The sequence below is a fragment of the Terrapene carolina genome, unplaced genomic scaffold (assembly GCF_002925995.2).
Source record: "Terrapene carolina triunguis isolate 2854851 unplaced genomic scaffold, T_m_triunguis-2.0 Scaffold212, whole genome shotgun sequence".
Taxonomy (NCBI): Eukaryota; Metazoa; Chordata; order Testudines; family Emydidae; genus Terrapene; species Terrapene triunguis.
This window is the reverse complement of record NW_020664563.1, coordinates 8,585,858-8,602,741: the sequence shown is the minus strand read 5'-3', so window position 1 is coordinate 8,602,741 and position 16,884 is coordinate 8,585,858. Positions and strand designations below refer to the sequence as shown.

Here is a 16,884-nt window from a genome sequence, read left to right as displayed (position 1 = left end):
CACAACCCTGGGTTTAGCAGGCCAATGCTCAAACCACTGAGCTATCCCTCCCCCCAGACAGTGTATCCTCCTCGTTAGCAAGAAATAGTACCAAATTTGGTGTAGAGGCTATATTTAGTTAACAATCAACATGTTTTAATGGTTACCAACCAATAAGAATCAGCCTCTTTTTACAAAAATAACTAAAGTACAAATGCAAAACAAGAATGACTTAAAACAATCCATCATGATTCATGGTGCAAATTCAAGTTCTGGAATAAACTTGAACAGGGGTGGCCAACCTGAGCCTGAGAAGGAGCCAGAATTTACCAATGTACATTGCCAAAGAGCCACAGTAATACATCAGCAGCCCCCCCCGTCAATTCCCCCTCCCCGCGCCTCCTGCCCACTGGCTGTCCCGCCGATCAGCCCCTCCCTCCCCGCACCTCCTGATCAGCTGTTTTGTGGCATGCAGGAGGTGCGGGGAGGGGGAGGAACGAGGGCATGGCAGTCTCAGGGGAGGGGACAGGAAGAGGTGGAGTGGGGGCAGAGCCTGTGGCAGAGCCAGGGGTTAAGCGGTGAGCACCCCCCGGCACATTGGAAAGTTGGCACCTGTAGCTCCAGCCCCGGAGTCAGTGCCCATACAAGGAGCTGCATATTAACTTCTGAAGAGCTGCATGTGGCTCCGGAGCCACAGGCTGGCCACCCCTGAACTACAAGGTACTATCACTGCCTGTCCTTTACCTGTTCTGTGCATGAACAGAGGATTTTTTCCCCATAAGAAGAGCCCATGGTCCATTTTGGTCAATTTCACGGTCATAGGATTTTAAAAATCATAAATTTATTGACTTCAGATATTTAAATCTGAAATTTTACAGTGTTGTAACTGTAGGGGTCCTGACCCAACTCTGAAGGCAGCAGCGTAGAAGTAAGGGTGGCATGGTATGGTATTGTTACCCTTGCTTCTGCACTGCTGCTGGTAGGGTACTGCCTTCAGAGCTGGGCACATGGCCAGCAGCTGTCACTCTCCAGCGACCCAGCTCTGAAGGCAGCACAGAAGTGAGGGTGGCAATACAACGACCCCCCATACAAAAACCTTGTGACCACCACCACCCCACACACACAAAACTCTCTTTTGGGTCAGGACTCCCATTTTGAGAAACGCTGGTCCCCCCATGAAATCTGTATAGCAGTGTTTCCCAAACTGTGTTCCGTGGAACACTGGTGTTCCACACGATGTGAATAGGTGATCCGTGAAAGAATCAATTTTAAAAAAGGATCTTCAAATATGCCAAATTTAAAATTAAAAAAAAATTTAAAGCGTAGTTTACAACTCTTTTTGAATGACTATAATTTAACCTAAAACTCTTTTTCCGGTTATTGATAGATCTCGTATTGAATATCATGGCGTAAAGAGAATGTGGCACGCAAGCATGTTGACGTCTACCCCTTTCGGGCACGTTTCAGTTAGTGACATCATACCCCTTCCACTCGAGGCTGCGCGAACTGCAGTGGTATGCACACACCATTCTCTTTACGCCATGCTGAATATAACATATTCACTCAACACATTCAAACCTGTGGGTCTTTACCGTGTGTGCGATAAGCACAACTAAACTAGCTTCGCTAGAAACAATATAAATATTTGTGACAAACAAAATTTGACAAAAATCAGTATTTCTAAATATTGTTACTAAATCTAATCATCATGGATTTGTGGCTAAAAGAAGGAACTTTGAAACGAAAAGCAAGTTGTTCTGGTACTCCAACGGTGGCCAAAATAAACGAGCAAAATATTGTGACACTTCAAAGTGAGGATGAACAATCGCAGTTTTTTGTTGCCGAAAAATCTGTTAGTACTAGTGAGTTATCCAAGGTGAAAGAATTTCCACCCAAGTATATCAAAAAACAAGAAGAAGCAGGTGTTAAAAGACCGAAACGGAAGTATGATGAAAGTTATTTGTCTTTCGGTTTTACGTGTGTTGGAAATAAAGATGTTCCTGATGCGCAGTGCGTCATGTGCAACAAAATACTAGCAAACAAGTTCATTGGCTCCTGCTAAACTTCGTAGGCATTTGAAAACCAAGCATGCTGAATACAAAGACAAAGATATACGTTTTTTCAAGAGGAAGCGTGACTCACTTGGAAATTGTAAACTTTCGATGATTAAAATTACTAAAACAGACAACAAAAGTGCAACAGAGGTATCTTATTGAGTAAGTTACCGTATAGCGCTTGCCGGAGAAGCTCACACTATTGGAGAAACGCTTATCAAGCCTTGCGCGAAAGATATTGTAACGTGCATGTTGAGCGAGCAGTCTGGTAAAAAAATTGGTCCTGTACAGTTGTCAAATAATACTGTTGCACGCCGTATTAAAGATCTTGCCGATGACATAGAAAAAGAGCTAGTTTGCCGACTGAAAATTTGCCATGAGTATTCATTGCAGCTAGATGAGTCCATTGACGTTTCAGGACTTGCTGTGCTACTAATATTTGTCCGATATAGATTTAATAATATTATTGAAGAGGACCTGCTCTTATGTGAATCTCTGCAAAGCAACACAACTGGAGAAGAAATATTCATCAACACTTTTATCAGAACGCATGAAATTAGTTGGGGAAAATGTATTGATGTATGTACTGACGGTGCTCGGGCAATGATTGGGAAGATGAAGGAAGCTGTAACGCGAATCATAAGTGTGGCACCAGAAAGCACTAAGAGCCATTGTGCTCTACACAGACAAGCACTTGCAGTTAAAAAAATACCAGCATATCTGAAAATTGTGCTCGATGAAGCAGTACAAATTATCAATTTTGTCAAATCTCAACCAATTCAATCCAGGTTATTTAAAATTTTGTGTGAGGAAATGGGTAGTCAGCACAAAGCCCTTCTTTTACATACGGAAGTGAGGTGGCTATCCAGAGGAAAAGTGCTTGTGAGGCTTTTTGAGCTTCGTAGTGAACTACTGGTATTCTTCACTTCAGATAATTCAGGATGAAAATTAATGACTGTCTGACAAATTCCTCATGGCTAATGAGACTTCCGTATCTTGCAGATATTTTTGCAAAATCAAATGAAATTAATCTGTCGCTGCAAGGAAAGAATGTGACCATTTTTACGACAATGGATAAAAATTTGTCATTAAAAAAGAAACTGGAATACTGGGCATCTTCTGTAGAACAGAATAACTTTGACTGCTTCCCTACAGTACATGAATTTCTGACAAATAAATTCTACAGTCCATGAAGAAGTTTCCAGCACCATTTTACAGCACTTAGGTGACTTGCAGGCCTCTTTATTAGAATATTTTCCTACAACTACTGATGATAATGCTTGGGTTCGAAATCCGTTTGTAATTACAGCCAAACCAGTCGGCTTTACTGTGCACAATTATGAAAGCCTAATTTGACTCTGATTTGAAACAAAAGTTTAAGGCTCTTCCGCTGAATAATTTTTGGAGCAGCCTAATAGAAGAGTACCCTAATGTGACTAAACGTGCAGTTCGAGTGCTCCTTCCTTTTGCTACAACTTATTTGTGTGAGACAGGATTTTCGTATTATACTGCAACAAAAACCAAATATGATGCTGCACCTGACATGAGGATTCAACTTTCCAGCATTATTCCTAATATTAAGCGAATTTGTGATAGAAAAACGCAGAAACACCAATCCCATTAAATCCAAATTCATATTTCTGTTTATAAAAATAGATTTTCCTAGTAAAAATCTAATTTGTTTGGTGTTTGTGTATATATAAAAACAGTTTTTTTAAGTAGAACACTGTTTTTAATTTTGACTCTTGCACTTGATTTTTTTACTACTTTATACGCGCTTTCCAGTTAGAAATTGTTAGTTCAAGTTATTTTAAATTTGTATTTTTGCTTTGTTTTATAAAATAAAATATATTTGAGCATAAATAACGCAATTTTTTATTTGAAAACCAAACGACTACAAAATAATATTTTAAGTGTTCCGTAATAGGCTAAATAGTACACAAAAGACCAGATTATGGATGTAAAAGACTTGTCAACACACAAAAAATTGCATTGCTTTAAAATCAGTTCAAATTCTGTAGTGTATACACAGTTACAACTGCATGAAGGTGCCTTTACAAGAGAAGGGGAATAAACTATACCAGTAGAAAGCATCTTCACCACCCAGTATAACTGCATACATACCAGTGTCATTGTACTGGTGCAATTTTTTCAGTCAAAGAATCTCACTACTAACCAAAGTAATACTGGGGCGGGGGTGGGGGGTTTACAGGGTGTGTAAACCAGGCCAAGACAACCCTGAGCATGCGAGCAGAATTTAAGCCAATACAATGCTGTTTTTCTGTGTACGCAAGCAGCTTGAAACAATAGTTCACACCTCTGAGAACTACGCCATTTATCTCAATGGGTTAAGAAGCCGGAAATGTAAAGATGATAACTTAAATGCTGAATAGAGGCTCATCCCACAATCCCAAAATGTCTCCCATACCTCCCCCGATACCATACAACTCAACTGCCAAAATCTTTAGGTTTCATCCCTAGTGAATTCTACAATGCAGAGTGAATCATAAAAAAAAAACAAAAAAAAAAAAAAAAAAACACAACTTCTGGCATGCTGAAAATGTAGTGGAAACAAATTTAATAGCAAGATAAAGGACTTACTGTACTTTCACTCTATGCATCCGAAGAAGTGAGGTTTTTACTCACGAAAGCTTATGCCCAAATAAATCTGTTAGTCTTTAAGGTGCCATCAGACTCCTTGTTGTTTTTGTAGATACAGACTAACACCGCTACCCCTGATACTTGTACTGATTGTATTACTCAATTTCACATTTAATTCATTTAAGACCAGCTTGCTGCAGAGTACTTGAGGCCTTGATTATATTTGTAGCATACCAAAGACAGGAGAGTGTGCACAGAAAACATAGATATAATAAAGTTTCTACCTGAAATTGTTCCTTTTAGTTGTTACAAAAATAGTTACGCTATGATGCATATTTCCTATTGGTGGTTTCATCTGTATCTCAGTACAAGCTATGTCACTCATTTTAGACACAAATTATTGTCTTATCATCCAAAACTGGTGTTTCACTGTTTCTTCCTTACATCATTAATTCCAAATATGTTTTAACAGAGGTTAGAGAAAACCTGATTGATTGATAGTATATTTTAAAAAAAAAAAAAAAAAAAAAAAGGAGCTCCCTTTCAATTTTCCACATTTTATAGATTCATAGATTTTAAGGCCTCAAGGGACCATTATGATCATCAAGTTTGATCTTGTGCATAATATCGGCCATACAATTTCACCCAGTAATTTTTTAATCAAGTCCATTACTCTGGTTTAACTAAAGCATATATTTTATTGTGTAACTCATTCTAGGTCTGAGTCATATCTGCTTAATTTAGACATACTTATACCTACCAATGGGTCTGTCCACACTTAAGCAGCCTCCTTGTTTGTGAACCCATAGGAACATCTATTTCACTGGGGAACAGCTACACTATTCCAAGGGAGTATTTCTCTCTTATTTCTGGTTACCATGTGCCTAAAAACATTATAGGGTCATTCAAGTCCAGACCCATCTCACATTTTTCCCAACCCATTTGCTCTAAACGAGTATATCCCCTTGATGTCCTAATTTGTGGCAGAGCTCTTCTATGGTGATCTGCAAAGGAAAAATAATAAGTTTGTGACCTGTTTTGCTTTAAGACGGGGTTGGCAAACTTTTTGGCCCGAGGGCCACATCTGGGTATAGAAATTGTATGGCGGGCAGGGATTTCCCTAGACCCCCTCTATTGGGGGTGTACACACACCCTGAATTTCCCCCAAAAAACTCCACCCCAATTTTGTGAACTAGTTACATGCAATGTTGCCAATTTAGTGATTGTTTGGAAATCTGAATTGAAACTGAAACATTAATACACATTTTAAAAGCATATACAGTGTATGATAAAATATGTGTATCTGAAAAAGTAAAATAGATTTGAAAAGTATGAACATAGACTAGCTTCTTTATACAGCTGTTGTTTTTATGACAATGTTAGTGAATTCATTTCAGCGATATTGGCCAACCTAATAATTTCAAATTATGATTTGTAAGCAAAGTCTAAATGAGCTATCCCTGACAGCTAGTGATGAGCTGGGGGATGGGGGCGGGAAAGCCTTCAGGACCAGATTGTATTTCCATTCACACTCAATCTACCTAGGTATCCAGCAAACAGAGCTGTGTTGCCGAAGTGATAGATTTTGGCTGGGGTTGGGTTACAAATCACTTGAATGCGGGGGTAATGAAATGTTATTCTTATTGTATGAATAAAGGGCAGTAGAACTGATAATAGAGGACATTGAGAGAGGATGGGGACAGGTGTTTTGCTTGATGGTCTGCCTGAGTCACAAGTACTATCTGACCTGCCCCTCTCCACTGTTTAAAGACAGAGCTGATTAGGCTCCATAGATAGTCTTTTGTTTTGTTAAATGACCAGTACAGCTGAAATCACTGATAATCAGATTTAAGTGCTTAGACCTGCTGTGGGACAGAGTTTCTGTGGAAAAGATAGCCCAGCCTGCACTAGCAGTGAGGTTCCCCAACTGAGAGCTCAGCTGAAATCACTGATCACTGGGTGGAACCTCTAGAGACCAACTCGCAGAGGTCACAGTGCCAGGTGGCAGCAGAAGGTGATGGCGCAGGGCCGTTGGCAACAGAGCGATTGAGTGAACGTTGGCACAACAAACAACAGTGGCTAGAGCGAACGATGACTAGCTGGAGGAATGAGCAAGATGCCTTCTTGCCCCCCACTTGTGAGGTGAACTCACATGAAAGCACCTCTGAACTCCGAGTCTCCGCTGACCAAGGACACCACCAGTGAGTGGGGTGTGGTAGAGGGAAAAGTGAGGAGCATGTTAAATAAACGTTTGTTGGACTATATTTTAGTGACTTTGCTCCAGAATGCTAGATTTGTGACTGGCAATGGAACCTTTTTTAAATATGTTTCCTAGTAGGCCAAGATTTTTAAAATGCATTATTTGCCAAGGTTGTTATCTCACATTGTTGCGATCTTGAGAAATCATGATGTTGGGGAGTTTCTGTACTAAACATTTTTTTATTATAATTTTTACATAAGAATGGCCATATTGGGTCAGACCAATGGTCCAAATGGCCCAGTATCCTGTCTTCCAACAGTGGTCAAGGCCAGATGCATCAGAGGGAATGAACAGAACAGATAATCATCAAGTGATCCATCCTCTGTTGCCCATTCCCAGCTTCTGGCAAACAGGCTAGGAACACTCAGAGCATGGTGTTGCATCCCTCCCCATCCTGGCTAATAGCCACTGATGGACCTATTCTCCAGGAATTTATCTAGTTCTTTTTTTAATCCTGTTATAGTTTTGGTCTTCACAGCATCCCCTGACAAAATTACACGGGTTGATTTTATGTTGTGTGAAGAAGTACTTCTTTCCGTTTTTTTTTTTAAACCTGCTGCCTATTAATTTCATTGGGTGACTGCTAGTTCTTGTGTTATGTGAAGGATTAAATAACATTTCCTTATTCACTTTCTTCACACCAGTCAAGATTTTATAGACCTCTATCACATCCCCCCTTAGTCGTCTCTTTTCTAAGCTGAAACATCCCAGTCATTTTAATCTCTCCTCCTGTTTCATACCCCTAATCATTTTAGTTGCCCATCTCTGTACCTTTACTAATTCCAATATATCTTTTTGGGGATAAGGTGACCAGATCTGCACACTGTATTCAAGGTGTGTGCATGCCATGGATTTATATAGAGGCAATATGATATTTTCTCTCTTATTATCTATCCCTTTCTTAATGATTTCCAATGTTGTTTGCTTTTTTGACTGCCGCTACACATTGAGTGGATATTTTCAGAGAACCATCCACAATGACTCCAACATCTCTTTCTTGAGTGTTAACAGCTAATTTAGACACCATCATTTTGTATGTATAGTTGAGATTATGGTTTCCAATGTGAATTACTTTGCATTTATCAACACTGAATTTCATCTGCCATTTTGTTGCCCAGTCACCCAGTTTTGTGAGATCCCTTTGTAACTCTTCACAGTCTGCTTTGGACTTAACTATCTTGAATCGTTTTGTATCATCTGCAAATTTTGCCACCTCACTGTTTACCCATTTTTACAGATCATTTATGAATACGTTGAACAGTAATAGTCTCAGTACCGACCCCCGGGGATACCACTATTTATCTCTCACCATTCTGAAAACTGACAATTTATTCCTACTCTTTGTTTCCCATCTTTTAACCAGTTACTGATCCATGAGAGAACTTCCCTCTTATCCCATGATGGCTTACTTTTCAAAAGTCAATTTAAATTAAATAAATTTTTAACAAATGTTTATATTTGTTTTAGAAATCTAGAACCGTTGTGTTTTGGTGTAATCTGCATTATCCTTATGTTAAATTTGCATTATCTTAACAAAACATTTAATTTATTCATCTCTCTTTTATACGTTGCAGGTCAAAGTGAAAATGAAAAGAGAAAAAAACGCAACAATTTTTCCACTTAAAGGCCTCAAAAACCAACCAAGGTGAAGAACACATCAAGAACCAAGACTATATCAACATGTCATCTGAAGGTTCAAATGGTGTATCTACACCTGACCAGCCCGAAACACAAATACAACTACCTACTGAAGAAACAGTGTCTCCAGAACCTAAAGGCAGTTCCCAATGTTTGTCGGTCAAAGTGTTCCCATTTACTGAAGTTACAAAAGATGACTACTGGTGCACCTCTTGCAAAAAACCTTACGAAGAAGTTAAGCTTCCCAATGCTATAATTGGTAAAAGTGGGGAGCTTGACTGTCAGACCGATCAGCAAAACCAATGCTGACAAACTATATGAAAAGGCTGCAAAACACCACGCCTCTGGAGTGCATCAACATGCAGAAAGCCTTATAAGCCCACTTTCAAAGCCAATTTTAGAAGTACTTAATGAGGCTGTTAAGAATGCTGGAGACACAACACAGTTCATGTGAACAAACAAGGCTGTGGCATCATACTTTCTATTTAAGCAAGAGATACCACACACTATAAACTGGAGGCCAATGTTAAGTGCATTGTCACTTGTTCATCCTGAAGCTGAACACTGGTTCCGAACAAGACCAGCAAATGCTCACTATCTTTCCGCAAGAAACTCAACAGACTGGCTAGAAGCATGCAGTGCAACAGTGAAAGACTCAACAGTTAAAGTGAAGGACTCTCTCATCACATTCAAAAAATTTGCATACATGGCTGATGAATGCACCGATGCAGATGGGCATCAAGTATTAAGTTATTGTGTACGTTATCTTGATGTCAGTGGTAAGCCAGTACATGCTTTTCTAGATGTTCAAGTTATAGAAGACACATCAGCTGCATCTGTGACAACCCACATCTTAGAAGAGTTAAATGCTTGTCAATTGGACCCCAAACAGATGGCTGCTTGTGCATTTGATGGAGCTGCAGACTTCTCTGAAAGACATGGTGGAGTACAAGCTTTGCTCAGAGAAAAGTGTAACCCTAATCTCTCCTATGCACACACTGCAGAGGCCATCTACTCCAACTAGCGCTAGTACGAGCAGCAGACTCTTCAAAAGACATTTAAAAAGCTATAAATTTAATGTCTTCATTATATTCTTTTTTCAGCAAGTGTCCAAAAAGACTGAATGTCTTGGAAAATATAGAAGATACACTGGGACTGAAAAAAAGAACAGGAGTACTTGTGGCACCTTAGAGACTAACAAATTTATTTGAGCATAAGCTTTCGTGGGACTGAAGTTCAAATTAGTCCAACCTGGGAAAACCCACTGGCTTTCTCTTGAGCGATCTTTGGCTGTTGTCTTAAAATTACTCCAGTCATTATTACTGGCTTTGGAAAGTATCTACCAAGATGGGATGGATCTAAGTAGTGAGGCTGGTAGATTACTTTTGCTACTACGTTCAGAGAAGACTATTGCCGTTTTCAACAGTAGACTTACAAGAGAGAGACCACTTGGGTCATTAAACAATGCATCCAGGCATCTGCTACAAACAGTAGTAGATCTTTGTCCAGCAATACAAGCTACATTTGGATCAATCAGAGAGCTATCCATTGAAAAAGTACTGGAAGAGGCAAAGATATCAGTCCAGAAGTTTACTAATGAAGGCATTTATATTGAATCCTTAAGTGAAGAGGAAAAGAAGTGTTTGTTAAGACAACTGAAAAAGTACACAGACTTCATTCTTAAAAATCTACAACAGCGACTTCTAGATTCTACTCAACCTCTACGTAGCTTTTACAGATCCCTGTCCTATAAAACACCAACAGTTGAGCGGAGTGAGGCACTACCAGCAATGGGGCTGTCATGTGCTCAGGACAGAACAGAGAATTTGAACACAGAGTGGAATATCATATGATGAATGAATGAAGATTTCACTTCAACTTCTTTTTTATCATCACTAGTGGCTCGACCCGATCTTCGTGCTGTGTTTCCTGGGATGAAAGACGTAGGAATTCATCTCTTGCTACTCCCAGTCACAACAGCTACAGTTGAGCGTTCTTTTTCCTCATTGAATAGAATTTTGTGTTCTGAAAGAAATCGCCTTCTGCCTGATCATGTGAACGAACTAATTAATGTGCATATCAATTGAAGGAATGGAAGTACCGGACACACGAGAAGCCACCAAAGATGAACGCATTGCATTCAAGAAGTTTGTTAACAGAGTTGTGCAAAATTATAACAAGAAACCAAGAAGGATGTAGATGTAGTGCTTCATAGAAGGCTTGAGTAGCCAACTTTAATTTGTGTGATGATTTTAAAACATGAGTTAAATCTAATAAAATGGTCATGAAACATTTTTCAGTTTTTACTATGGTCCCATACAGCCCACCTTCACCCTCACGGCCTCACCCCTCATTGGCCCGGACACCCCCCCGAAAATTCAAACACACACACACACACACACACACACACACACACAGGCCAATTTCAATTCCTGAGGAAAACACTGGGGTTGGGGTGCAGGAGGGAGTGAGGGCTCTGGTTGGGGGGGTGTGCTCCAGGGTGAGGCCAGAAATTAGGAGTTCAGGGGGCGGGAGGGGGCTCCAGGGTGCAAGTTGGGTGCAGACGCTAGGGCGGGGCTGGGGATGAGGGGCTTGGGGTGCAGGAGGGTGCTCCGTGCTGGGATCAAGGGGTTCAGAGAGCGGGAGAGGGATCAGGGCTGGGGCAGGGGGTTGGGGCAGAGGGGGAGGCTCAGGGGTGCAGGCTCCGGGCAGCGCTTACCTCTGCACACTGCCCCATCCGCAGGCACCGCCCCTGCAGCTCCCATTGGAGCACCGGAGGGGGCCATTGGCATGCATAGGAGCCATAGGCGGCCCATGCCGCGGCTTCCAGGAGCCGCATGGAGTGGCCCGTGACCCTGCTCCCCAGCTGGAGCACCAGAACGGGGCAAGCCCCAGACCCCGCTCCCCCGTGGGAGCTCGAGGGCCAGTTTAAAATGGCTGGAGGGCCAGATTCAGCCCGCGGGCTGTAGTTTGCTCACCCCTACTTTAGGACATATAAAGGAGGCAGGATAGATTGATTTAAATCAAAGCAATTTAAATCACTAATTTTAAACATAATTTCGAGAAGAAAGCAGGAAATTTAAATTATTTTAATGGAAGTTATGTCTTGCATTTTTAGTTATTTTCCTAAAGAAAGTTGATTCTCACTGGTTGGTAATCATTAAAACATGGTGATCTGCAATTAAAATATAGCTTTCAGACTAAATTTGGAACTTCTTTTTGATAACCAGGAAGATATAATGTATCTGTACACATTTATTTAAGCAATTATATAGCTTAACTTACATTTATTCTGATTCTTAATTTTTTACATTTTTAAGTTAGAAACTTGTGAATGATGTATTTCTTATTTCTAGATTACAAGTAGTTCCCTAGAGAAACAAAGTAGATGAGATAATATCTTTTACTGGAACCATTTTCTGCTAGTGAGAGTTGGGCCAATAAAAGCTATTACCTCATCCACCTTGTCTCTCCAATATCTTGGGACCGACACGGCTACAACAACACTGCATACAATTAATTTACTTGTGATTTGTGTCTAGTCTGAGTGGCTCATCGACACTACTGAGTACACTACTCTAGTCAACTTTGTTACAAGAGCCTCTATTATAACAGGAGTTTGCGAAGGTCCTCTGGATCCTTTTCTTAGAGTGAAGAAAAAAAGAGAGAGAGCACTGGCTGTGACCATGCTCTTCATAATACCTCGTAGACACTGAATAGAGTCATCCCTGCATCTTGCAATGCCAAAATTACCACTAAGTCAAAAGCTAGTTTTCTTACCAATATCAGCCATGAGCCCCATGGATACCGACAGGCCTAACAGCTGCAAAGAGGGGCAACACAATGGGAATGAATTCAAAATGATGTCCATATTTGTGGAAACAAGGCTGAGAACAGAAGAACCCAAGACTACAGTACCTGCAACAGCGGGAAACTAACTAAAAATACTTTTTAAATTAAAAAAAGTTAGCTAATACTAAACATCTTAGGAGATGAAGGAAAGCACACAGGTCACCACCAAGAAGGAAGAGTGGCATTTGGGAGACACCTTTTTCAGTATATCTACACTGGAATAAAAGACCCACAGCATGGGCATAGCTGGCTTGGGTCAGCTGACTTGGGTTCGAGGGGCTTGGACTCAAAAGCTGAAAATTGCTGTGTAGAAGTTTGGGCTCAGGCCGGAGCCTGGGCTCTGGGATCCTCACCACTTACAAGCATTTGGGAAAGAGACCTTTTTGTATTCTTGGGCTCAAATGTGTAACATTAAAAAGTGTACATGCCCTAGGGGGTGCTATTTTGCTAGAGTACTTTAGACTTGCAAAAGAAGGATGTAGAAAAATTGGAAAGAGTCCAGCGGAGGGCAACAAAAATTATTAGGGGGCTGGAGCACATGACTTGAGGAGAGGCTGAGGGAACTGGGATTGTTTAGTCTGCAGAAGAGAAGAATGAGCGGGGATTTGATAGCTGCTTTCAACTACCTGAAAGGAGGTTCCAAAGAGGATGGATCTAGACTGTTCTCAGTGGTACCAGATGACAGAACGAGGAGTAATGGTCTCAAGTTGCAATGGGGGAGGTTTAGGTTGGATATTAGGAAAAACTTTTTCAGTAGGAGGGTGGTGAAGCACTGGAATGGGTTACCTAGGGAGGTGGTGGAATCTCCTTCCTTAGAGGTTTTTAAGGTCAGGCTTGACGAAGCCCTGGCTGGGATGATTTAGTTGGGGATTGGTCCTGCTTTGAGCAGGGGGTTGGACCAGATGACCTCCTGAGGTCCCTTCCAACCCTGATATTCTATGATTCTATATATTTCAAGAATAAAGACCTAAACTAGCAAAAAAGGAATAAAAAAAGTGAAAGACACAGATTCACAAGTGATGTGTTACTAAACAAATGCCAATGAAGCACAGGTTGAATTATACCACTACCAGAAAGGAAAGGAAAGGAAAGGAAAGTAATGCTGTTTGGATAGTCAGTGGAATTAACATGTAATTGACATTTGGAACATAAGGATGTTATGTTTAAGTTGTCTAACATGTCATAACAAACATCAAACAACCAGATCAAGGGGTGATCTGTTCCACTTTGTGTATTTATGTGGCCCACATAAAATATCCAGAATTCTGCAAAATCTGGGTTTTCAGTAAAAACAAAGGTTCTTGCCCTACCAGTTGCAAAGATAACCTTTCAATCATTAATTAAGTAGAGTAGCTAATGTACTCTTCTCTTCCTGAATCTGCAGACAGGCTGAAACAATGACTGAGAATTCCCATGCCCTATTAATCTCATTAGCATCTTAACAATGTAAAGCCTAGTAATAACACTTTATATGTCAACATTATTCATTAATTTAGGAGATGCAATGGTGGGAAGGGTGAGAGTGAAGCACAAAGAGAGGAAATGGAAATTGCTGCAGGGAACGAAATGCAGAGGGAAGAAAGACAGATGCATAGAGACAGGAAAGTTGGAGCAATAGTATAGGGAAGGAGAGGAACAAGGGGCAGAACTACAGGTGACCGTAAATGCAAGTACATTTTCCCACTCAGTGATGCTGAAAGCCAAAATAAGGAACTAATAGTGATGGTAAGTAAAAGTTTGGTAACAAAATAAAAAGCACACTATATCCTTGATCTTTATGCAAGCCTCTCATTGACATCATTGGAAGTTTCAGTGCACACATGGGTAGTATGTGGCCCTAAATGTACACCTTAGCACATGAACCAAAATTTAAAGTTGAATTCAGCCCTCTAAACAAAATGATCCAAGCGCATTGACATGCAGAACTTGGGAGTGTGCTTAAGACAAGTGAACACTTCAGTGGGGTAACATGGGTTTGTGGAGAACAGAATTTGTAGCTTTCAATCCTAACAGGTAGGTAGTTTGTGAAGGAGGTAGGGTAGGCTGCTCTTTACTAAAGTCCGATTTGGCATTGTGTCATCAATACCATCATGAGGCTGGCTAAAGCTTGATAATGAAAACATGAGAAACGTTTCTACACAGACTTCTTTTAAACAGAAGGGTTTTTTCTGGTTGTTGCTTTTATTTTTTTTAAGCAGCTGGTACTTTATATTTTTTCTATAGCTCAAAACAGAAACACATTCAGAATCCCTTGTTAAGAAAAGTGATATATGATATATGTAATTAACATACAAGAAAATCAAATACAAAAAGACCATCCTTGAACCCTTGACAGTAAGATTAAAGTAATTGCCACACTTTAAAAACATACAGTAGAGCAGACCTGCCAAGTCTCACTCCTTCAGAAAAGGACTCCCTCATTTGGGATTAAGTTTTAAGGAGTTTTTAAAGTGTCTCCATGTGGGAATGAAGGGTTTTGCAGTGTGTCAATTAAGTGTTTGTACTCCTCAGAAACACAGACAGATGCAGACGGCTGCTTTGCTAGCTTTAGGCTTGGGAAGTATCTTCATTTTTCCTACGAGGGGAGGAGAGGAACCCCTCTACCTAACCCTCCCCCCCCCCAACTCAAGATTCGAGCAACTTTACCATTACACCCCAGCTTCACAACACCTCCCTCTCCAACGCTGCACTAACCCAAGGACCACTGGAGTGCAGGGAAGCACACACACACAGACACAAAATACCTGGACACGGAGCAGGACGACACAGCAACACCCGCACCAAAACAAACACACCTCACGTCTCTTCCTCCTCCCTTGAGGGCGGGGGGGGGGGGCGCAGCCGGCGGCTCCCCGAGCAAGGGGGGGGGGGGGGGCTAAACACCGAGGCAGCAGAAATGTCGGCAGGTCACAACTCGTGCCGCCCCCTGGCAGGATAAACCACCCGAGGTCACGGGGACCTGTCACAGGCTCCAGACGCCCACCCAGGGCAGGGCGAGACTCAAGGCCTGCGGACCCGAAAGAAAGCAGCTCCCTCCCCTTTCCTCCACCCCTTTTACTGGCACCGGCGGACCCAAAAGGGAACAGCGGCGAGCTACCGCCCCCTCCCGTCCGCACACAGGGGGCAGCCCAGGCACAGCCCAGGAGGGGGACCTCGAGACGTTGTTCCCCTTCCCCTCGCTCACCAGCCGCAGAACTCTGCGTGCTCCAGCCCGGCTGCCCCGTCCCGGCTTCGCCCCACCACCAGCGCTCCGAGAGGTGGGAGGGGGAGTGAGCAGAAGGGGAGGAGCAGGGAAGGGGGGGGAGTCGCGCAGCCGCGCTGAGGTTCGAGAGGACTGCCAACATTCCGACAGCGGAGCGGGCACGCGCGAGGGACCGAGAGCCGCGGGCCAAGCGGCGGTCGAGAGCGGCCCTGAGCGCGCCCCTGGCGGCTATTGTTGCCTCCTCTTTGTGGGCGCGCGCGCGCGATCAGTCAGCGGCGGTTCAGGGCGGCCGCTCCCGCGTATGAAGGGGCCGCTGCGGGTTGCTCGTCAGAGAGAGCCATTGCAGGCCCGGATTTTCCAGGGTGGCGGTTAGGCACCTAAAATAACTGGCCTGGACTGACCTTTGCAAGGGGGGTAGCCGCACGTCTCCTGAGGAGCGGCTCTGCCAGCTCAGCCCCTTGCCCACAGGGGTCGGGGGGGGTGGCCGACTGCCTTAGTGTGGCTAATTATGTTGGTGCCTAGCTTCAGGCAATTGAAAACGTTGGCGTTCGTGGATGCTCGGTGACAGGCGTATTGTGGCCTGCCTCTGTAGCGTGGCAGGAGTAATGCCAACCCCAGAGATCAGAAAATCCTGAGTCAGCCGCCCTCCTCTGAAAAAAAACCCACCCCATTAGGTGAGATGGGCATGCAAGTGATGAGGTTCTTTGAAACAAGTCTGGTGTGGTTTTCTGTCTGTCACCCAGTGCTTAATATGTGCTAGGGCTGAGCTCTGGCACCTCTAGACTTGGCAGTTTATAGCCCTAGCATCTCTGGGCTTGTTGCATCAGTTATGAATGAAAAAAAAAATTGAGCTCTGGCACATCTCATTACAAATTAAGCATTGCTATCAGCTGATTTTCAGACTCCCCCTGCAAGCCCTCAGGGTAGTTGCCAATCACAGTACTTCCAGCTCTTGCAAATTAAATTGCTTCTTGCTGCAGCTGTTATGGAAATAATGAGAACACGTGCTGTTGTGCAGTTGTGGTGCAGGTGGTTGCAAGTCTCATAACCTCGCTTTCTTCCTCTCTGGCCCTGGCAGCCACCTGTTCCCATAGCTGCCAAAGCTTGTGCAGCTCCACCTGTAACGTTTCTGACAAGTGAGACAGTCACTAATGTATGTATCCTATATGGTTTCCTGTTACTGCTTGCTGCGGGGGACAGGGATCCATGTGAGGGACATTGGATAATGTCAGACATGGAGCGGCACAAAATAAATCTTCACTTCTTTCCAAAAATGTCAATTGCTACTGACTATACCA

General features: G+C 42.4%; 1 protein-coding gene and 1 pseudogene across 1 annotated transcript in view; one reads left to right on the top strand and one right to left on the bottom strand.

The window, feature by feature from the left end:
• LOC113407525 (rab GTPase-activating protein 1-like) overlaps positions 1-15,619 on the bottom strand; it is a 536,766-nt gene extending 521,147 nt beyond the window's left edge. Inside the window, exon 1 of the mRNA XM_026656123.1 lies at positions 15,569-15,619. The gene's annotated coding sequence lies outside the window, so the exon portion shown is untranslated. The remainder of the gene's footprint in view (positions 1-15,568) is intronic.
• On the top strand, positions 1,688-3,657 carry LOC113407523 (annotated as a pseudogene).
• Positions 15,620-16,884: the final 1,265 nt, after the last annotated feature.